This window comes from Schistocerca piceifrons, chromosome 1, assembly GCF_021461385.2.
Source record: "Schistocerca piceifrons isolate TAMUIC-IGC-003096 chromosome 1, iqSchPice1.1, whole genome shotgun sequence".
Taxonomy (NCBI): domain Eukaryota; kingdom Metazoa; phylum Arthropoda; class Insecta; order Orthoptera; family Acrididae; genus Schistocerca; species Schistocerca piceifrons.
This window is the reverse complement of record NC_060138.1, coordinates 769,947,460-769,971,761: the sequence shown is the minus strand read 5'-3', so window position 1 is coordinate 769,971,761 and position 24,302 is coordinate 769,947,460. Positions and strand designations below refer to the sequence as shown.

At 39.9% G+C, this 24,302-nt stretch overlaps 1 protein-coding gene across 2 annotated transcripts in view; it reads left to right on the top strand.

The window, feature by feature from the left end:
- The window catches only part of LOC124788748 (centromere protein I-like), a 358,748-nt gene that overhangs the window by 236,472 nt on the left and 97,974 nt on the right, over positions 1 to 24,302 (top strand). The gene's annotated exons all lie outside the window — the stretch shown is intronic.

Sequence of the window (24,302 nt, the reverse complement as noted above, 5' to 3'; positions counted from 1 at the left end):
TTTTCTACTTTTTGTACCAGGTCGTAGAGATACGTAAGCATAACAGGCAGTAAGTAGATAACCATGTTTTACTTTCCTGCCTTGCTTCTGGATCACATGATTTTATAACATTCCTTACTTTCATATTCAATACCCTTACCATGAATCATCTGCCTCTTCTTACAATCTGAAAACATCCAGTTCCAGAAGATACATAATCCCAGTGGCTAATGGCTCACCAGTTATTGAACTGTGCATTGTTCTTGACAGCAGAACAAACAAACAAAAAAGTATACAGATATATGTAACTGAAAACTGTTATGTACTAATGGAAAGAGATGGAGCACTTAAACGGCCAAACATGAAACGTGACAATAAAATTCAGTATACTGTAAGGCTGTATTTTTCGAAGGGGTGGTAAATTCCACTGCCTATATGCGCCATGCCGAAGTGAACATGTGGCAGGACTGCCTTCCTGCTCCCTGCCTCACCCTTCCCGCAGTGCTCACGTGATGCTCGGCATGAGATGCGAGAAACTGTGCCACAACCACAATGGCGCATGACCTGGTGCAGGCGCGTGTCGCGTTGCATTGCAATTTGCACAGTCCCGTTTGAACCCGTGAGGTTACAAAAAAGCGTACTGCACTGCGCTGCACTACATGCGCAGTTTGGCAAGCCGTAGGTGAGTAACCACTATCTGGAATGTGTGTATCATTCCACTTGAAGGGTATGCTCGTAATTTTTGTAAAACTGCTCCAGTGAAGAAAAGGAATAAAATCCTTTGGGAAGTTTCCATTCCAGTCTTTCAGTGTTAAACATACGATGGGTTATGGTGATTCAACCAAAATTCCAACAGAATTGGCCATGTATTTTTATGTAAATTATTAACCTTTTCTCATTCGAAGAAATGTCAACATTTGTGAGTAACAGCCACATTTCTCTTGTTAACAGGTTTAATTGTATTTCTTTTGTCAAAACACAGTACAATTTGCACACACGCATTTTTGCGGCTGCTATTGTGACAGAATTCTGACACAGTGTGTCCCATTCAACAAGTAATTGGCGACCAGAGAGCACAGTAGCATACGAAAAACCCCATTGTGTCAGTTAGTGATATCATAAGAGAAGAAATTTCATGTTTATTTTCATATTAGGAAATTATTGTTTCACTAGTTGTTGATAACTGAAAAAATTACAGTCACTGGAATGAAAAAAACAAAATGGAAAGTACAACTTCTGATATACCGCCATAGGTAAGAAAGTTCACTGTGCTTACGAACTGGCAAAATACTCCCCTCCTTGTGTGCCATCATTCTTAAAAATATCATTTCGATGTCTCGAGTCGTTTAGGATACATGAAGGATGTTGTGGATATTTCTTTCTCGCGGGCGCGAGATCAGGAGTGAACGCACTACAGATGGGAGACAGATAGAGACCTCCTCCCAAGTCTAAAGAAAAATTCAGTATGTTAGCTAAATTTCATAAGCAGCAACATATGGTGTGCCGGCCGGAGTGGCCGTGCGGTTTTAGGCGCTACAGTCTGGAACCGAGCGACCGCTACGGTCGCAGGTTCGAATCCTGCCTGGGGCATGGATGTGTTAGTTAGGTTTAATTAGTTAGTTAGGTTTAATTAGTTCTAACTTCTAGGCGACTGATGACCTCAGAAGTTAAGTCGCATAGTGCTCAGAGCCAACATATGGTGTAATATGCACCATACGCAAAATCATAGCAACCCTATTTTTCATTGAAAACTTTTGGAATTTTGTGTAGTGCCTTGCTAAAATGTGTATATCGCAATAAGTATGACCATTAGCAAGATGATGAGCACTTCGCCATGAAACTGACATATAACGCTACAAGTCAGGTAAAAATTCTGTTAAATTGCAGTTTATTTTGTTTGTATATTTTACTACTCACTGATCAGGTTAATGCCAGTCACTACTACTTCTCTTGGTGTTGTAAATATGTTATTGATGGATCTGATTTCTTGTTTTATTGATAACATCGTCTTCACCACAGCTTCAAAGAAAATTTGACCCTAAATGGATAAAAACTGCTTTACAGTTAGTGTGTAACACATTCTGTTTGGCTCCCTTTTTATTTCAGAACGAATTTTCAAATGCATATTTCGTTGATGAGTTCTTATCCCTGGGCAAACATCAATTTTTCAACTTAAAGCTACTACATTTTTAAGCATAGGCTACATGATTATTAGAAATTAATGTTCAAAATTTCGTTTGGGTGTATATGTATACTATTTTTGTAGTTTATTTTTATATATCTGTTTGTTTTGCAGCTTGTTTATTGGTTAATGCATTCCCAAAGACCCCAATTTACATTGTACGAGGGGCGTTCAGAAAGTAAGCTCCGATCGGTCGCGAAATGGAAACGACTATGAAAATCCGATAGAGCTTTGCACAGATGTGTTGGGTAGTGTCTCTAGTATAACCCCAGTTAGCATCACGTCGCTCTTCTCATTTCTGAGCTCGCAGTGTGTGCGTAAAGATGTCTAGAAAATAGTGTCTGCCGCCAAGTACGAGGGCCTGGTGAGAAATTTCGCCTGAAGCTATGCAGCTAACATTACACAACTGTCGTGCTGTTTCTTCTTCAAGACAATTCTCAGCCGCATTCTGCAGGGGCAATGAAGATGCTCCTGCATCGTTTTCAAATGGAAATGTGAGATTACCCACAATACAGTCCGCAATTGTCTCCCCCTGAGTTTCATCTCTGGTCACATGAACTGCTGTCTTTGAAGACAACATTTTGACACAGACAACGAGGTGTAGGCCAGCGTGGAGAATTGGCGGAAAGCACTGGCGGCTGCCTTCTATGATGAGGCTATTGAAAAGTTGGTACAACCCTATGACAAAAGTCTAAGTCAGAACGGCGACTACGTAGAGAAGTAGCTGAAAGGTGTAGCTAATTGTTACAAGTAAAACATTTCTGATGTTCACTGTGGTTTCAATTTGGCAATCAATCGGAGCTTACTTTCTGAACAGGCCTCGTATTTCTTAAGTTTGTTATTTTATACCCAAATGTGTTTTTGGGGTTTTGTTTAGTTACTGGATCTGTATTTCAATCAGCACATGAGATTTTTTGAGTCTCAAGTTTTCTTCTTTCAAGAAATTTATTTAGCCTCAAACCCAGAACTGTGCCTTTCTTAGGCAATGTTACAAAACTGTTGTGCAGCAGCAGAATTATTTTTACTGTAGTCTGTTTCACCATAATGACAGGCAATCTGGATATTAAATGGTCAGTTTTATTGCAGTTCCTATGCAAAACATGGTAAAACCACATTAAAAATGTCTCTCAAAGGTATTACATTATACCAGAAGCTCATCAAAATAGACCCAACATAATGACATCAAATGGAGCACATTCAAAGCTATACAGTGGGATAAACTTGGTGTTCACAGAATTTCAGGCTTTAACCAATTTACACTTTTAAGTATATTACGAGGGTTGGAACTTAAGTAGCGGCAACTATTTATCCACAACCGATACAAAAGAGTTACATGTTTGCACCTGTTACAGTCCTTCAAAGTAGTCACCAGCATTGTATAGAACCCATCACCAGCGATGTGGAAGGCGTAGTATACCGTTAGCAGAGCCTGTTTGTAGGGAAGCAGCCTACTCACGCCTTATAAAATTCACATCCGTCTTTCCATTGTGTGCCAGCCTAGTCCGCTGTAACTAGCTCTGACGTCATAAATATTGTGCAATACTTTAAAATGAAGTAAATAACCTGAAACGTTTCTAGCATGTCAGGAGTAATACAAAATCAATATGTGTTGGATATCAGTTCAATAACTTTAACCATTTTCGAAATTTGGGTGTTTTTCTGTAAAAATCATTGGCGCCACAGAAAAGAGCTAGAAACTTAAAAATGTATATTTAGATTCCTTTTGTATAATAATTTAGTAGAAACAGTATTCTGGATCTCACAAATTAAAATTTTAGTTGAAATTCATGATTTTCTGGTTTTTATCTTAAAAATTAAGGAAGCAAGATAGAGTAAGTAGGCGAATAAATAAAGCTAGGATATTTAAATTTAAGTAGAAGGGAGATCCGCTATAATCATAAAGATGTGAGGAGTTTCAACTGAATAACTATAAAACTATAGCGATAGCGTATCTCCAAAGGGCAAGTTCAGAGCTCGTCTACTGCATGTAGTGTAATTAAATTAATTATCTCGCCCAAAATATTTGACGTAGCCACGTCAGACTTTTATTATGATTACTTATCTGTGTGCTGATTGCACATTTAAATTGAGAGCTTCATCGGCCATCAGCAAAGGAAGCAATGATTTATTCGATAACATAAAGTGGTGCATTACTAGTCCAGCGGCTAGTCGGGAGAGCAGATTTGATCAGGCGTTCCCTTAGCCATCCGCACCGCGGCTTTATATGTAAGAACGCTGCGCGAGAAAAGGAAGGCCGCAGTTCTCTCCAGACGCTGATTAGCGCACCACCTGTGCCAGGAGTCGCGTCGCGTTGGAACCGTTGATATAAACAGCCTCGGATGCAGTAATAAGTTACTCAGGATACGCGTAACCATGAAATAGTTTTCGAGTGAAGTGTTAATTTTGGGATGACATTAATTATCTATTTTTAGTTTGCGTATGTCGTATTTTCACGTGCCGCCGCAGGACAGACATTCTACCATTATTAGCATGGCGTTTGATGAACATTATCATCAAATTATGGCGAGCATTCACTTAAACATTTAATTTGAACAGTTATAGTTGCATCAGACTCTGAACTGCTCTTGTAGTTGGACTGTGTGGATTCTTGTTGGTCTGTGACTTTCAGAATATAGTAAACATTTTAGAGAGAATGGTTTTTGATTATGAATCCCAGACAATGTCCTAATTCATCAGAGCTATAAGCTGTAGCTATAAATGTATTTCTCAGATGAAGTGGGCACTAGGAATTCTAATTACAGGCTTCACGGTTTGCTAATCACTTTCTGGTTGCCAATATTGTAGTTAGAGAGCCAGTGTTGAGAACGGCAAACAGCATAAATACAAAACATTTATTCTATTATTCCACCCGCTGCCCCACATGTTCTGTCAAAGTCACAAGGACTTAAGTCCAGGGAGTATGGTGAATGGTACAGTACTTCCCAGTCCCATCGACTGAAGAGAGTAGCCACAGCTTGCGCTGTATGCGTCCACACATTGTCATGCAAAATGATAGGTGGGTCACGCAGAAAGTGTCGCCACTTCCTTCGCAAAGCTGGTCGCAGGTGATGCTCCAAAAACGATCAGTAATATTTGTGACTTTGTTATGATTCCAAAGAATGAAGAAACCACTTCGTGGTATTCACTTCAGAACTGTTCCAGAGGTTCGGCAGGCAGCAGACCGCTCCCTTCGCTCCATCAACAGAACAGGCTCTGCTAACGGTATGCTATGCCTTCCACATCGCTGATGACGGGTTCTACACAATGCTGATGATTACTTTAAAGGACTGTAACAGATGCAAACATGTAACTCTTTTGTATCGGTTGTGAATAAATAGTTGCCACTATTTAAGTTCCAACCCTCGTATAACTGTTTCCAGTGCTCGATCTATGCAAGGTTCTTGATTTACACTGAGGACTCCTATTATTTATCAGCTGTAATATTTTGTACTGTGTTGGCTGCTTTATTATTTGCTCACATAATTGGCTTATATCTTCAATAGGATAGTTTGTCTATATGTTTTGTATATTTATAGATGTACTTTCCATCATTGGTATTTTTATTTATTTGCATGCCATGTGTTTTTTGTTCATCTTATGTGTAGTGTCAACAATATGAGTTATCCCCCCAACCCAGCTCTCTGTCCTTAATAACACTGCACCAGTATACTTACTTTCTTAAGAGAACATGTTACACGTTCATGCACTTACCAAATCAGTTAAGGACAATCACACATGGTGATGTGTTTTCCATTTAATTGTACATAATATTTGTTATTGTATATGGTCTTGTATCTGTGTTACTGTGCCCAGGAATCTTGAATGTACCACATTTGATTTTATTACGTCATGCCAATATTTTGGTGGCTTTCTTAAAAGGTATAACATCTTTGACAGATTGTTTCCTAGTGTTGCCCCTATACTTCCAGTTTTTTTTAAACCAGGTTTTACTTATAAGCTCAGGTATATGTAGATTATAGACAGCATCATCACAGAAACAATTAAAAATATTTTTAACCCCAACCCCCTTTCCATGCAAGTGACCTAGATTCTAGAGAGGTTTTCCCTGTTTATCTGGAAGATATTGGAACTGGAAAAACCATTTCAAACATTTCCAATTGGTAACCCATTTGTCCCAATCGCATCTTGTTGAAAAGATTGTACATCATCCCCCCCCCCCCCCCCCCCCCCCCTCTCTCTCTCTCTCTCTCTCTCTCTCTCTCTCTCTCTCTCTCGCGCACACACACACACACACACACACACACACACACACACACACACACACACTTGCGTTGGGGGGGGGGGGGGGGGGGGCGGCCAAAGTACACAATCAGCAGTGGATATTCCTTAAACTCACATTGTAAGTGACACAATTCAGTTGAAAATTACATCTGTTCAACACTGAATGAATAACTTTTCATAGCACAACAAAATGTTGGTCCTCTCTCATTGATTTCTTCTCGATGTTCATGTCATAGTTTTTTACTAAAAATTTAGTAACAGCAACTCAGAATGATTCTCAGCAAGGCATATCAATTGTACAGATGACTGGTAGTGTGCTGGTAGTGCTATAGTATTCAAGTATGTGTAGCGTGTGTTATTAGTTTGTTCTGATAAGTTATGTAAAATAAGACAGTTGCCTAGAAGAACTAGTCAAGTCATTCTGCAATCAGGGAAGGGCAGACTGCATGTTAATGCTCTGTAAGAGGCCACCTGCAGAACACTGCTTAGTCATTCAGACAATAAGGATAATCTTTTGTGTTACTAAAGATTAACAAACTACATACACTTTCATGGTGCTCTTAAAATCAACCTTATGGAAATAATGTCCAAGGAGATCCACCTTAGTTTTCTATAATTGCACAGTTGACCAAATACGATCCAATGTTAGGGCGATACTTAACATTTTTGAATTTCCTTAATGTATATTTTAGTGCAGCAACACAGGAACACTTATTATGCAGAACATTTGCACCGAGTTATTTACAAGCTAGAGTACACACACACACACACACACACACACACACACACACACACACACACACACACACACTCACACTCACAGATATGTGTGTGCGTGTGTGTGTGTGTGTGTGTGTGTGTGTGTAATTCTTGTTTTTTGTGGCACCTAATACCATTCCTTAGCCATGTTCCAGTGAATCAAGCTTCAATACTGCAATGGCTTCGCAACTATACAGTAGTGTGAAGATTCCTGAAAACAGCATTATTTCAAATCTCCCAAGTAGTTTTCATCTCCAATGACCCTGATGTTGCAGGAATATTAAATTTTCAGTGTCCTTTCTTTATCCTGTAGTTAACATACTGTAACACTCATCTGTTGCTCAAGATAAACCTTGGGTTGTACAGTCATCAGCCACTTGGTATCAAAGAAACATCTGTTTAGTACATTCCCCCTACCACCCCCTGCAGTAAAGTTATCCCTCTACACTTGCCGAGCTGTTCTTACAGTAAACAGATGTAAGGAAGTCTCTTCCAACAAATCAATTAATATTTCACACATCATTTTTTTCTGTCTAAAGAATAAACATGATATAGTTTAAAAATGTGTCATTATTTCATAACTGTACACAGGGAGTTTTGTGAATATTTGATATAGCACTGCTGTCAACAATAAACAAGAAAAGGACAAGTGACTTGTTGTCAGGAATGTTTACATGAGCTGGGGAAATTTACTCCAGTTTGTCACAAATTCAATAGATTGAGCCTGGTTAACAGTGACAGTCCTGGTTAAATGAACTCTACAAGCACAGCCAACAACTGTGGCGTTCTGTGATTACTTTTATTCTCCCATAGCCTGAACATACTTCTGCTAAAATACCATTAATTTTCTGCTTTTACAAAGTGCTTTTTAATGCCTACTATTAAACTTTTCCAAAAAACTGCCATTTTTGTAGCTGCCTTATACATTGTTACTGTATAAATACATTATTAAATGAGTTATTACCTATGTACAGAGTCCACCAGAAAAATGTACACACACTTTAAGAAACGAAAAATATTACTTGTGTGTTTATTTTACATTTAATAATTGATCAGACATGCTGTACGACCTTCAGTTTAGCACATAGTTACTTTAAATGTTCAAAATGTTCACCATTGGTGGCTGTGTACATAACAGAACGACAAGCGGTTGCTGCAACTACATCAGTCAATGTTACAGTGGAGATCGCTGCACATGTTGCTGTAATCTCCTGATGAAGTTCCTCCAGCATGCATGGCTTACGTCGATAGATGTTATCTTTCACAGTTCCCGACAAGTAAAAGTCCATAGATGTTAAGATCTGGTGACTGTGGAGGGAACTCAATTGGGCCCTATTCATCCAATCCAATGCCCTGGAAAACTGTCATCCAGGAAAATTCGTACCCCTGGGTGCTAGTGTGGTTGTGTCTTGTCCTGTTGGTAGAAGACCACTTCATCAGCTCCATAAAGTTCATGTATACCTGGCAAAATTGATGTGCATAACATTTCCAGGTATGCTTCTCCAGTGACAGTAGCATCAAAGAAAAAGGGTCCCACTAAGCCCCTAGATGTTAGTCCCCACCACACATTAATCCCTGGTAGATTGACCACTTTATCCACAAAAATATGCAGATTTTCCGGTGCCCAGTGAACACTGTTATGCCGATTCACGGTTCCATTAAGTTTAAATTGTGCCTTGTCACTCCACACTACCTTCATCACAAATTGTTCATCATCAGTTACCATTTGCTCCTACTATTCGTAGAACTGCATTCAGAGAACAGGATTGTCATCATTAATTACGCGCAGTAATCGTGGAATGTAAACTTTCCACTTTGCGGCTTTCAGAATTTTTCTTACACATTTACTGCTAACCCCTGCTTGCACATTGCATAGCAGACTTCTGTGGCGAATCATCAAACATTTTCTATACGAGAGCAGATGAACCAGGACATGTAGCTGTATGCTATCTTCCTGATCTTCCTTTGTGAAAATCACAAACGTTCCATGCAATTCAAACTTGTCAATGATGCGTTTAATTGTTACGCGAGTTGGCGGTTCTGTTTCGAACTCCCGCCTCCATGGATGTTGCACTTCAACGGCATTATCAAACTTGTAAAACTACTTCACAATACATTTTCATTGCTCGAATGTCAAGCGTGTTCCAGCCATCTTGTTTTCTGAATACCAAGATGAAAGTACTAACATCTGTTGAGCCCAAGACCAGACTACAACACACTCATAACTCAAATTGAATGATAATATCGATATCTCGGTAGAGTCTGACAAAGAGTGTATACATTTTTTTGGCGGACTCTGTATATAAAATAAAGTTTCTATGTTACTGTATATAGTTGTTATATTGAGGAACTTTACCATCTTTGATATGAAATTGCTTTAAATTTTATTTTTATGTGGATTGAAATAATTTTATTTACTAAACTACTGGGATAAAGATATTTTACTTGTTATAATTCTGAAATTTTCGTCCTCTGTTTTCCACTCGTATGTGGATATTTTGCTGGATTCCGCTTCAGTCATTTAGTCTTTCGGATGGTTATGTGCACAAATTTTGCACATCCAGCACTACACATTTCCCATGATATTCATGGAAATAGTCATATTTCTAGAGTTTATTTTTGCCATCTGAATTTACATTGGGCCAGTAACTGACTAAACTTTAGTTCCATTTGATATCTGTATTTGTGCTAAGTTTGTAGTTGTTTGGGGGCACTACCAGCTATTATTTATGATGTGTGCACCACTTTTTGAGTCTGTGTTTTGGGGAGAGTTAGTTAGTTACACGTTCTGTGGATCATTTTGGACAGTAGATCATAATAATGTGGAACAAGTAATTTCACATTCACATTGTAAATTACATATGGCTGCATCCTGAACAATTCTTCTACAGAATAGAGAGTTGTCAAGGAGAGACTTTCCAGTTTGTTTTCAAGTTTTACTTTGTTGTCTGTCAGACATTTTGTATTACTGGATAAGTGATCAAAATGTCTTATTGCATAATTGTGCACCCTTTATTGCGCTAAAAAAAAACTTAATGTGGAGTGAGGTGGGGAGATGATGGTTCTGTGTGGTGTTTGTTTAGTGGGGAAGAGTGAGTTGGCCTAAAAGTGTTAGGTTTGTTTTGTGTTCTCTGCGATTTGATCTGTTCTTCACATCTTGTATCAAAAATCCTGCTCTTCTAAACTCTGTATACTGCAACTAAGTTCCTACACACATAGTTGCTGGTATCTGTTTTTTGTCTCAACTTTGGGGCTGTTTCTGTATTAATCTGTTAGTGATGTTGTAATTTTACATTCTGGAATATAAACTCAGTAACTCTGGGAGAATCAAAAGTACTGTCCCTTGTTGGTGAGTTAATTGTTGTTTCTGCACATGAAGTACTTTATCCAGTATAATGCCACACTTGCTTGGCTCCTGTTAGTTTATTCGTAGCCTTGTCGGTCACAGTTTGTGAAGTCTGTGAATGTGTAGTTCAGGCCGTGTGACAAGAACAAGCAAATTAGTGATTCATTCACAGTCTTTAGCTGGCAGAACCTTGCAGTACCCATTTACAGAGCTGGTTTTTATTGTGAAAACTTTTGGAAGACAGGCTCATTGGTTACCACACAACGGGAATTCCAGAGAGAATTCAGTGTGCACAATGTTCCAACAAAGGCAAGAATTTTGTTGATTGTAAGGGAGCTGGAGACAACTGGTTTATTAAATAGTGGCAGTGGTAAACATATACCATCAGTGAATGCAGAGGTTATGATAATGTTCAAAGACACTTGGAGAAGTCTCCAAGGAAATCATTGCGTCAATTGAGTTAGGAGACAGGCATTACATGTGGCATATGCCAGAACGCTGCAAAGAAATTGGCATTGCGACTATATTGAGTTCATAAGATGGAAGGATTACAAGAAACAGATCATGAGAAAAGTACATTTTGTTGTCAGTTATTTCAGGGGTTTCCTATTCAATGTCCAGACATTTTTTACATAACTTGATTTACAGATGAGGCATGGTTCAGTCCGTTGGGATACATCAACACACAAGACAGCTGACTGGTGTAAACCCCCTACATCATCCATGAAACCACTGCATGATGAAAAGCTTAGTTTGTGGTGCACGGTGTCAGCATCCAGGACTGTTGGCCCCATTTCTTTGATATGACCATAGACATTACAGTTGATATGAGCATCTTCAAGACAGCTGGCTGGTGTAAACCCCCTACATCATCCACGAAACCACTGCATGATGAAAAGCTTAGTTTGTGGTGCACGGTGTCAGCATCCAGGACTGTTGGCCCCATTTCTTTGATATGACCATAGACATTACAGTTGATATGAGCATCTTCAATATAGTAGTAGATCAGCTGGATGACATTGAGCTTTCAGAAGGTTATTTGCAAAAAGACAGAGCGTGTCACACGTCTAATGCTTTCATGCAGCTTGTAACTAGTTTTTTTTGTGGGCGAATAATCTCAAAAGAATTTATGGGCCTCTGGATCACCTGACAGCCCAGTTTTTTCTTGTGATGTTATCTTAAAAGCCAAGAATAGAACATCGACAACGGCAGAACTCCAAGAGGCCATTACACACGAAATAAAAAAAGATGATACGCTCCAGAGAATGTCACGGAATTTGGTGAAACGAGTACAGTTGTGCATCGATCCTGGCAAAGAGCACTTCCAACATTTGCTGTGAGGACTTTGTATGTATGTGTGTATGCACATACTATGTTTTCTCCCAATTGTGTATTATCATCTCCCAAAATTGTAAATGTGTCCCACTATTGGTTCAAATGAGTTTTTAAGTTCACACAAATGTGGGTCACGTACAAGAATATATTTAAGGAAGGTGTGTGTGTGTGTGTGTGTGTGTGTGTGTGTGTGTGTGTGTGTGTTGGGGGGGGGGGGGGGGGTTTGAATCAGACTAAACATCTGTCTTACCCTTTCTCATCATCTGATGAAACCATTGAACTCTCGCACTTGGTTCTTCTGCACGTCATCTTCCATCAGTTGGCACAGCAATCTCGTATTGTGTGTTGTGCTGTATGTTTCCTGGAAAACTTTGACTGACATCTGGTGCATCTGTGATGGGGCTCAGGACTGGACTAGGCTATGTACTGTCAGTGTGACAGCAGTGTAAAAGCATGTCACAGATATTCGTGTGCATTTTTCATGATTGTAGGTTTGTGGTATATCAGTTCTGTCTGCAAATGTTGATTGAACTAGCAGTCTATATAACTGTCACCTTTATATGCTCCTGAGCTGCATGTAAGTTTATTATATCATTCTTCAGCATGAAGAAGTTTATTGTAGCGTCCTTTCAGAGCTTGTAAAGAAAACACTTGAACTACTCATGGCTTCATAATTTAAAATACCCTCACCCTTACTATTAAGCAGTAATATTTCCAGTTCTTCACCTAAGTACAGTTTATACTCTTTCTGAAAAGTCTGTTATACTTCAGTATATAAATCCAGTTGGACTAGTGCATGTCCATTATCGCAAACCTGGTTGATTACTACTGATTTATTGAAGTTGTTCCATCTCAAGGCATCTCTATTCTCAGTGTACCTTGTTTCAAAGTTCCTACCCTATCCATCCTACATATTTAACATTACACAATGTGAACTTAACGTTGTATACAAATGATGTATTCTAAATGTTTTCAATACATGGTGCACTTTGCATCCCAGCTAGCACATCATTTTAAAGGCAAATCTGTTTTTAAACTGTTTGAAAATGTGAAACTTCAGTTTCTCCACATGTAAAATGTTCAAACCACTTGCAGGAATGCAGAAGTGTAATGTCTAATTCTTGATTCTGACTTTTCGACAGGTGCACACCCAGCCATTTTCAGAGCACAAATGTGAGCACCCTCCCCAAGAAAATTTAAAACCTCAGTATGTGGGGCATATACAGAAAAACAATACACCCACCGTAAATGCCAGCATCACCACACAAAAAAAGATGACCAATGTCAGACATTATCAGCAGTGAACATTAATTAACAATATATGATCAATTAACATTAACCCTGTTACCCTTCTTTCATCAGAGAGAGAGAGCAGGATTCCAAGCAGAAAATAAGGGAAACAAAACCTTGTCTCTATTTATAAGGTCAAATGCGAATTTAATACCGACTGCTTCCCTAATAACACTATCCCAATAGCTGAAAGTGCATGCTAGTACCTATTTTGTAACATTCTGTAGAATGACTGGTACCAAGGCAGAGGCATTGTTCTACAGTGTTAGATTTAATCAGCTGTTGTAAGCATATGTGAATGCTTACACTTAAAACATCAGTTCTGCACAGTGCTGATGGTCTGACTGATCAGTGACATGCCACAGCTGTAAAGGATATGGTAGACACCCATCTTATGTAAACCGAAGTCACGAGTTACAGACCTTAAGATCCCTTATCGTAAGTGGTGGCTGAAAAACATGTTTCAAAGCATCTTTCCACAGAATATGACCAATCCTGTTGGAAATGCTACATGTATAAGGCAAAAAGGTCATAGACTTAGGTGCCACCTCATTGTTTTCATCACTTAGCTGTTCACAGTTGGTTGATAGTGCAACTCACATCTAATCTGTCTTTCATTGTAATCTTTCTGGCCAAAGGTGACCTTGAGATTGGTTAGCTTGGCTGACAAACTTTCAGGGTCTTATATGACATGGGCTCTATGAAGCAAGGTATGAAGTATCCCTTCATACTGAGCCAGTTGGTGACTACTATCAAACTAAAGATATCAAACAGTGTGAGCTGGTTTTCTGTACCGGGTTCGATTCCCGGCGGGGTCAGGTATTTTCACCTGTCCCGAGATGACTGGGTGTTTGTGTTGTCCTCATCATTTCATCATCATTCATGAATGTGGCGAGTTTGGACTGAGCAAAGGTTGGGAATTTGTATGGGTGCTGATAACCGAGCAGTTGAGTGCCCCACAAACCAAACATCATCATCATCATCATCATCATCATCATCATCATTTGATTTTCTGTAAACAGCATGTTCAATGCACTATCAACTTTCCTCCTCACCGATACATGAAGCAAGGAAAGGCAGCCATTATTTTCAAAATCAAACATTAAGTGAAAATTCAGGTGGATTGCATTCAAATATTCTGAAAACCTGTTTAAATTGTCACTTCTGTGGGGCCAAACAACAAAATAATTATATCTACATACCCTAAAAAAAAAAAAAAAAAAAAAAAAAAAAAAAAAAAAAAGTGCACGGGTTTCAATGCTGCCAGTGCAGGGCATGTTTTTCAAAATCTTCAATAACACATTGGCAACAAACAAAGGGCTCCCCATTGCAAGTCATCTATCTTTTCATAGAATTAGTCAATGAAAAAATAGTGATTAGAAATAAATACACATTCAAAATAGGTTTATTAATTCAGCACCAAACCTAACCTCAGTTAAATGTAAGGAATCAGACAGAGTAACCCAAGTGGAGAAAGATACCACATCCACATACATATTCCATAAGCCACTTTATATTGCATGGCAGAGGGTACCTTGTAATATACTAGCCATTTCTTTATCTGTTCTGTAGTGAGAGAAAAGGACTGTTCAAAAAATTCCGGAACTCTGTCCACAAGATTTTTCTGCAGCACTTATGTTTTATTTATTACGCATCGTATCCTTCGAAATATCCTCCTTTACAGCTGATACACTGCTCCCAATGCCATTTCCACTTCCAGCCACTTCTTGCTGGATCACGCGAAGTGCAATCTGTGAATTTTCTTTTATATTGTCTGTCATTGCAAATCTTCATTCTTTTAATGGGGTTTTCAACTAGGGGCCATGTTTGGGGAGTACGGAGGATGCACAGTGATTTCATTTTCTGTGCACTAGTCACGCACCGACAAGAATGAATGTGCAGGTGTGTTATTGTGATGCAAGAGCCATGTATTGTCTCGCCACATTTCAGGCCATTTCTGTCTCAAGTTTCCTCGCAGGTGTTACAACACATCCCCGATAGTACCTCCGATTAACAGTTTGTCCCTGTGGCACAAATTCATGATGAACTAATCCATTTTTCCACAGGTGTACATCCCGTCATTCTGAAGGCGCAAATGAAGTGAATGAGTGAGTGCTGTGCAGGGCAGTGTAAGTGGGAAAGAAAGGCAGTCTTCCCTTCCTAGTCAGGAGGAATATTGATGGTACATTGCAACTTGCTGATTATAGGAAGCCAACTCCCAATGATTTGTATCTTTAGACTGATAGTTGTCACCAGCCAGCTCAATGTGAAGGGATACTTTGTAGCTTGGTTCATAGGGCCCATCTCAACTCAGATCCTGAAAGTTTGTGAGCTAAGCTCCCACACATCAAAGTCATCTTTCACAATAATAGCTATAGTGAAAGACAGATCCAGTGTGAATTGCAATATCGGCCAACTGTGAATCGGTTAAATGATGAAAATAACAAGGTGGCATTTAAGTTTACGAACTTTTTGCCTTACACAGGTAATGTGCTTCAACCACCATCTAAAATGAGTGCCTTTTTAGGGTCTGCGAAAGCTGATCTCTGTTTGCATTAGGTGGGTGCCTACTGAATCTCTTAGTCGTTGCATGTCATGGATAGTTCAGACCATCAGAACTGTGGAAGACCATTGTACTGAGCATAAGCTTTACACACACTTGCTATAGGCAAGTAAATTGGCTATTGCCTTAGCATTGGTTGTCCTATGGAATATAACAACATAGATATTTTGGCATGCACTTCCAGTTATTGGGATAGTGTTACTACGGAGCAGTTGACATGAAATTAGCAAGTAACATTACATGTAAATACAGAGGTGATATGGCCCTACTCAAGTCTGGATTTATTGTGAAGTACGAGGTGCATTCAAGTTCTAAGGCCCCCAATTTTTCTCCAGACTGGAAAGAGATAGAAACATGCGCATTGTTTTGAAATGAGGCCGCGTTCATTGCCAATACGTCCCAGAGATGGCAGCACCATATGGCAGATGGAATTTTACCGCCAGCGGCGAGAATGAGAACGGTTTTAAATACTTCAAATGGTGACGTTTTCCTTACTTGAACAGCGTGCTATCATTCGTTTTCTGAATTTGCGTGGTGTGAAACCAATTGAAATTCATCGACAGTTGAAGGAGACATGTGGTGATGGAGTTATGGATGTGTCGAAAGTGCGTTCGTGGGTGCGTCAGTTTAATGAAGGCAGAACATCATGTGACAACAAACCGAAACAACCTCGGGCTCGCACAAGCCGGTCTGACGACATGATCGAGAAAGTGGAGAGAATTGTTTTGGGGGATCGCCGAATGACTGTTGAACAGATCGCCTCCAGAGTTGGCATTTCTGTGGGTTCTGTGCACACAATCCTGCATGACGACCTGAAAATGCGAAAAGTGTCATCCAGGTGGGTGCCACGAATGCTGACGAACGACCACATGGCTGCCCGTGTGGCATGTTGCCAAGCAATGTTGACGCGCAACGACAGCATGAATGGGACTTTCTTTTCGTCGATTGTGACAATGGATGAGACATGGATGCCATTTTTCAATCCAGAAACAAAGCACCAATTAGCTCAATGGAAGCACACAGATCCACCACCACCAAAAAAATTTCGGGTAACCGCCAGTGCTGAAAAAACGATGGTGTCCATGTTCTGGGACAGCGAGGGCGTAATCCTCACCCATTGTGTTCCAAAGGGCACTACGGTAACAGGTGCATCCTACGAAAATGTTTTGAAGAACAAATTCCTTCCTGCACTGCAACAAAAACGTCCGGGAAGGGCTGCACGTGTGCTGTCTCACCAAGACAACGCACCCGCACATTGAGCTAACGTTACGCAACAGTTTCTTCGTGATAACAACTTTGAAGTGATTCCTCATGCTCCCTACTCACCTGACCTGGCTCCTAGTGACTTTTGGCTTTTTCCAACAATGAAAGACACTCTCCGTGGCCGCACATTCACCAGTCGTGCTGCTATTGCCTCAGCGATTTTCCAGTGGTCAAAACAGACTCCTAAAGAAGCCTTCGCCGCTGCCATGGAATCATGGCGTCAGCGTTGTGAAAAATGTGTACGTCTGCAGGTCGATTACGTTGAGAAGTAACGCCAGTTTCATCGATTTCGGGTGAGTAGTTAATTAGAAAAAAAATCGGAGGCCTTAGAACTTGAATGCACCTCGTAGGAGTGGGAGGGCTAGGCCAAGTTCCGGGGGATTGAGCGATACAGGCTCTGACAGAGATAATAGTGAGTGGCGTGCCTCAGAATAGGCAACTCTCTCAACCCAAATATGCACCCAAGGTACAGGGTACAGGGTCACTGTTGGGTGCGGAATATCGGAAACCAATGTTGGCCTTGCAGTGATCATAAATACAGACGTTTCTTGTCTTCCCAAACATGTTAATATATATGCTTATGCACTATATAACAACGGGTCTGAGAATTAACCTATCACTATTGAGAATTGTGCCCCGACCGATCGGACCTTACTTTTGGAATAACCCTCGTATATATATATAACCTAGCAACACGCCCAGAATACTACAGCTGATGGCTGTAAGCTACCAGGTAAACCTGCTGTGGGTAAGACTATTAAATGCCCAGAATTATTTTACCTTTTCAATATTAACAGACATAGATAAAGGACTACAACAAGGTTATCATTGAAGCAACAAGTAGCAGGTATTACTGACAACAGTAATACTTAGTCGTCAGACCTGCTGCGACCCAGCATATACATACATTAAAAATAAGGTAGTATAAACAGCAAAAAATATATATAGAACTATGTTATCTTGCTGGCAACGAGGTAGTAATCTTGCCAACAGTATTTAATAATCACAGAGCAACAACGTATTTGGTTATAACAGTAATTTCAACTGTTCCCTCATTGAACACTCAACGTCACTCTGTTGAAAGGCTCCTCTTGTTCCTTGAATTTAAACAAATTGTCATTCAATGGTGCATGTTAACGACAATAGGAAAATTCGGGGAACACTGCAAGAAAGTCATGACATGAATCTGCAAGATGCAAACTTGCAGATCAAATTGACAATTTACCATTTAATGATGAACACAAACATGTGACCACAGTCAGATTCAAACTGTTAAACAGTGAGCAGTACTCTACCAGGAGGCAATCTCGCCAGTGACACCTTGTGCGCAACAAAATAAATATCAAACAACCGGCACATAATAGCAACCAAGAGTCTAGTCTGTGTGAGGCAGCTTCAAATACCAACGGCCACAGTTTCACAGACCAACAGCCACAGTTTAAACCACCATGTACTCTTTGGGGGGGGGGGGGGGGGGTGGACAATGCGTAAGGAAAGAGGAATCTTACCCCAAGAAGCTGGGAACTCGATAATACAAATGGCAGAACATCGCCTCACCGCCCTCCTGGATGAGTCACAGCACAAACCACGACAAGGCGTGGCTTCCCACCTCAAAACTGCTCACCGAACGATACAATCCCGCTCGTGAAACGCGGCTGTCCACACGGACCACCTACCACAAACTGTGCATACGCTAGTACATCCTCTCTCTGCGAAAGCCCGCAGTGATCGCACACTAAGCGCCGTGACCCCCTCTGGCGATGGGCCAGAGAAAGGAGAGCACGGCTCGAGGATTTTGCTTAAATTCTGCTGGGAAACCTGCTCTCTTCATTGTTAAATAACAGGGGGGGCAAAGTGGGTGCTACTTGCATATCCATTGGTTATTAATATTCACTATTGATAACTTCGAAATTGGTCATCTTTGGTTGCGTGATGGTACTAGTGTTTATGATATGAACTGTCTTTCTGCATATGCCCTGTCCTCACACAATGCTCTCCCATTGCATTTGTGCTTTGAAAATTAAAGCGTGTGCCCCCTGTTGACAGATTGGCAGTTGTCACAGAAATCGTCTATCATGTAAGTTGTTTGAACACTTTCTGTGAGATTCTGCCATAGTACAATAACATAATGGTGTTAATGTCACCTCTCCCTGTGATTCTGGTTTCTTGCTACCTTTCTGGATCAACCTATCTACCACATGTGCCTGTAATTGTGTACTGTGGTTGTAGGCTAGAAAGTTATACAACATTACAAAGTGAAATTTAATGCTAGCTGTATTTTGATCCATTGCCACTAGAGACGACTGTAGAGATGGTGAACAGCAGGCAAGTTTTGTTTGTTGGCTACACGAAGACACTAGGCTAACTTGAAGCTAGAAAGCATTGGCTACACTACATGTGTGAGACATAGAAACTTCCTGCAATTCAGCATGTGTGATGGGGTAGTGGAGTGGATTAATTTTCTGACCAGAGGGCAGAGGCAGATTTGCTGACACATCTGCCCTCTATTTTAAGTACTATTCGAACAAATGTGATGACAGCTTTAAGGTTCTGTGATTTGTTCAACTTATTTCCTAAAATTTTGGGACAATGTTCTTAATCTGTGGACAGTTTGACGGGCCTACCCAATTTTTGTAAGTGGTCAGTCAGTCACATTTCCCTGTGTGTTTCTTTTTGCTCTTTGCACTTGGTTCAGAAAATAATGAAAAGATGACAGCAGGTGAAAGTTAGTAGAAATTCATGCATTTGCAAAAAGACTGATGTGCTAAGCATACAACTATTATCAGCATCATACTTTAGCAAAAGATCTTGCCGAATATCCAAAACAGTTTTGGTCCCACTCAAAATCGTTAAGTGGGTCGAAGGCTTCTAGCCACTTACTCATTGACCAGTCTGATGTGGCAATAGAATACAGCAAAAGGAAAGCTGAAGCTATAAATTTTGCATTTAAGGAATCATTCTCACAGGAGGATCGTACAAACATGTGTCATTTCACTGTGGCACAGACATTCCCTATGGAGAATGTAGTTATAGGCATCACTGGTTTAGAGAAGCAATTGAAAGAGTTGAAAACAAATAAGTCACCAGGTCTGGATGGAATCCCAGTTCGGTGTTACAGAAAGTAGTCTACTGCATTGACCTCTCACTTAGCTTGCATTTATTGTGAATCTCTTACACAGCACAGTCTCAAGTGGCTGGATGAAAGTGCAGGTGACTCCTGTATATAAGAAAGGTAAAAGAATGGACCCACAAAATTACAGACCCATATTCTTAACAATGGTTGCTGCAGAATTCTTGGACATATTCTCAGTTTGAATACAATAAATTTCCTTGAGACAGAAAAGCTCCTGTCCACAAATCAGCATGGTTTAGAAAGCATTGCGCATGCAAAGCTCAGCTTGCCCTTTTCTCACATGATGTACTGCAAACCATAGATAAAGGGCAACAGGCAGATTCCGTATTTGTAGATTCTGAGACAGCATTTGACTCACTGCCCTACTGCAGACTTTTAACAAATGTATGACCGAACAGAATAGTTTACAATGTATGTGAGTGGCTCAAAGACTTCTTAAGTAATAAACCCCAGTACATAGTCCTCCATGGCGTGTATTCTTCAGAGACAAAACTATTGTCAGGGGTGCCCCGGGGAAGCGTGATAGGATCACTCTTATTCTCTGTATACATAAATGATAGGAGGAACAGGGTGAGCAGCAATCAACATTCGTTTGCTGATTGACACTGTGCTGCACGGTAATGTCTCATTGATGGGTGACTGTAGGATGATACAAGATGACTGAGACAAAATTTTCAGTTGGTGTGTTGAGTAGCAGCTTGCCTTAAGTGTAGCAAAATGTAAGTTAATGCAGACAAGTAGGAAAAATAATCCTGTAACATATGAATATAGCATTAGCTGTTTGCAGTCATATTGATTAAATATGTAATCAAAGCAGTATGAAATGGGATGAGTGCCTAAAGACAAGAAGACGAGTGGTTACCTTCAGTGTATTGGGAGAATTTTGGGAGTGTATGATTCATATGTAAAAGAGACTTTGTATAGTACTGTAGTGCAACTGATTCTTGAATATACTGCTCAAGTGTTTTCGATCCTCACCAGGTTGGATTAAAGGAAGACATCAAAACAATTTAAAAGTGGGCTGGTAGATTTGTTATTGGTTGCTTTGATCAACATATGGGCATTACAGGGATGCATCGTGAATTCGGATGAAATGCCTGTAGGGAAGGCAACTTTCTTTTTGAGGAATGCTACTGAGAAAATTTAGAGAGCAGACATTTGAAGCTGACTGCAGAACAATTCTGGTGCCGCCAACATGCATTTCACTCAAGAATCATGAAGATAAGAGAAATTAGAGCTTGTACAGAAGCATATAGGCTCATTTTTCTCTAATTCTTTTTGCGACTGGAAAAGGAAACGGAATGAGTAGTAGCAGTACAAGGTACCTTCCACTGTGCACTATGTGGTAACTTGCGGAGTATGTATGTGGATGTAGATTAGTCTGTGCAACACATATCGGCCTTACAATCCACCAAGGATAAGGGTTCCAGATCTTTAATCTATAATAATACTGGATGTGAATGGAATGTGCAACTGTAATGTCATGGAGATATTGTGTGGATTGAAATACATCACACAGAAACTGTTCTAGTTACTGCTTGCAAGGGTCAATGTTCTAGTGACATCTGCTGGTGGTGTCTTGTTTGCAGGTACTGATGGCATGTGGTTTCATCCTCAGATGGTGACTCTTATTATCTTCATGTCTGGATGTGAGCTTAAGTCACAAGAAAAGATTGTTATGGGACTAGAGTCAGACAGAGTTCCATGTCTCATGAAATGGATATCGTGTGGGACTCGCCCTTAAACAGACGAATTGGTATGTTTGTGCAAAGAAAGATGTGGACTGTGAAAATGATTATAATTATATCTGAGGTCCTGCCAAAATACAGAAGTAGATTATGTGCATAGGATTCTCAGTTTATGAAGTGGAAGAACCTCAAATTTGACCCACATTCAGTCTGGTCTTAAAAATCTAAAAGCATCTTAAGATGACCAGTTCAGCATCTCAAGTGACCACCATGAGCTCGATCAGCTTTGTGACCAATTTAGTGTGGAGGCACTTTCAGCATGCCTGATGTTGGAACTAGTTGCTCTCCATCTACGTGCTACCAGTGCCAAAACAGAGAGCATCCCAACTCTTTATAAATTACTACCAAAATGAATATTTCCGCAATCATTTAAAAATAGCAGTGGTGGTGATATTGATCAACCAGTGCTAACATCTTAGCATCCTCTCTGTATGCGCTGTGTGTGTTGCATATGCATGCCTGTAATATTAAGGACCACTGTTTCTGCTGCTATTGTTATAGATGTGTAGACAACCACAAATAATGTGAGGGACATCACAAGCAGGGAAATTCAATTATTTTGTGCTGCATGAATTGTTTGGGGCACAGTAGATTAGCTGTGAGGTACTCTTTAGGCAAATCAGGAAAAATTGTCAGGGTGAACAGACAGATGATGTGGTACACATTGTGTCCTGAGGTCTACTGCTGTGAGCAGCATATGTCATTTCTATGGATTGAGCATTTTTGAGATCTTCATTTCGTGGCTGCTTGTCGAATTTATAGTTTCACTACATAACTTCAGTTCAAGTTCATCTGTATGAGGCTATGCAAGTCTGAATTATTGCACCTTAAATTGGAGAAGATGAAATGAGGATGTTGACATATGGCTTGCATGTCAGTGGATCGTTATGCATAAGATGGACATGCCAGGAAAAACAAAGTTTTAAAAATACTGGTGGTGTGTACTCGGATTCAGCTAACCACCTTGCATTTTTCCTACTTGACTCTTAGTGGATCGGCAAAATCTTTATTCAGCAAGATGTGTGGAAAAGAAGGTAAATGTCATTATTGGGTTCTTCATTCGCTTTTCATAATTTTATGTACTATATGCACTGTGAATAAACATTGGTCAGTTGGACTCCCATCAGGCCATGACTAGCTCCACCTACAAGATTCGGAGTACAGGCATTCTAGGAGCTGTCTCATATAGCAGATGGAGGATTTGAAAAATTATTTGGGAAGATTTCGTGCAACTTCCTATAATTGTAGTTAATTCTTGTGGATATTCAGAAGGCACTTTTCAAATAACATTGTCCATATTGTAGTTGACAAGATCTGTTATATCTGAGACTATGCATCAGTTTGCAACAACTTGTAAAAAGACACTCAGTTTTGCATTTAGTTTACTTAATTCTCATACCACTGAAAAGATGGATGAAATAAGTATTAGTATCAGTGGTGTTGAGAAACAGCTGAAATCGTCGAAACTGAACAAAGCTTGAGGGCCCAGTGGAATCCCTGTCAGATTCTATACTGAATTTGCAGCTGAGTTCACCCCTATAACCTGTTGTAGATTCATTGAACAAAAACCCATGCCCAGTTCTTGAGAAAAAGCACAAAATCACAGGTCACACCCATCTACAAGAAGGGTAGTAGAAGTTATCCACAAAACTACTGTGCAATATCCTTGACATTAACTTTTTGTAGAATCTTATAACATATTCTGAGCCCAAACATAATGAAGTATCTTGACCAGACTGACCTCCTCAATGCCAACCAGCATGGATTCCGAAAACATTGATCGTGGGAAACCCAACTCTCACTTCTCTTGCATGACATACTGAAAGCTTTGGATCAAGACAGTTGGATAAATGCAGTGTTTGTTGGTAAAAAAACATTTGACTCAGTACCACACGTACACTTATTGTCAAAAGTATGACCATATGATGTATCAAGTAAAATCTGTAAATGGATTCAGGACTTTTTGGTAGGGGGACACAGCATGTTATCTGGATGGTGAGTCATTGTTAGATGTAGAAGGAACTTCAGGTGTGCACCAGGGAAGTGTGTTGGTACTCTTGCGCTCGTGTTATATACCAATGACCTTGCAGACAATATTAATAGTAACCATCGACTGTTTGCAGGTGATGAGGTTATCTGTAATGAAGAACTGTCTGAACGAAGCTGCATAAATATTAAGACAGATCTTGATAAGATTTCAAAGTGGTGTAAATATTGGCAACGTGCTTTAAATTTTCAGAGGTGTAAAATTGTGCTCTTCACAGAATGAAAAATGTAGTATCCTATGACTAAAATATCCAATGGGTGACTGTTGGAATCTGCCAGCTTATACAAATACCTGGATGTAACACGTAGTTGGGTTATGAAATAGAATGATCACACAGGTTCAGTTATGGCAAAAGCAGGTAGCAGACTTTGGTTTATTGGTAGAATTCTGGGGAAGTGCAACCAGTCTGCAAAGG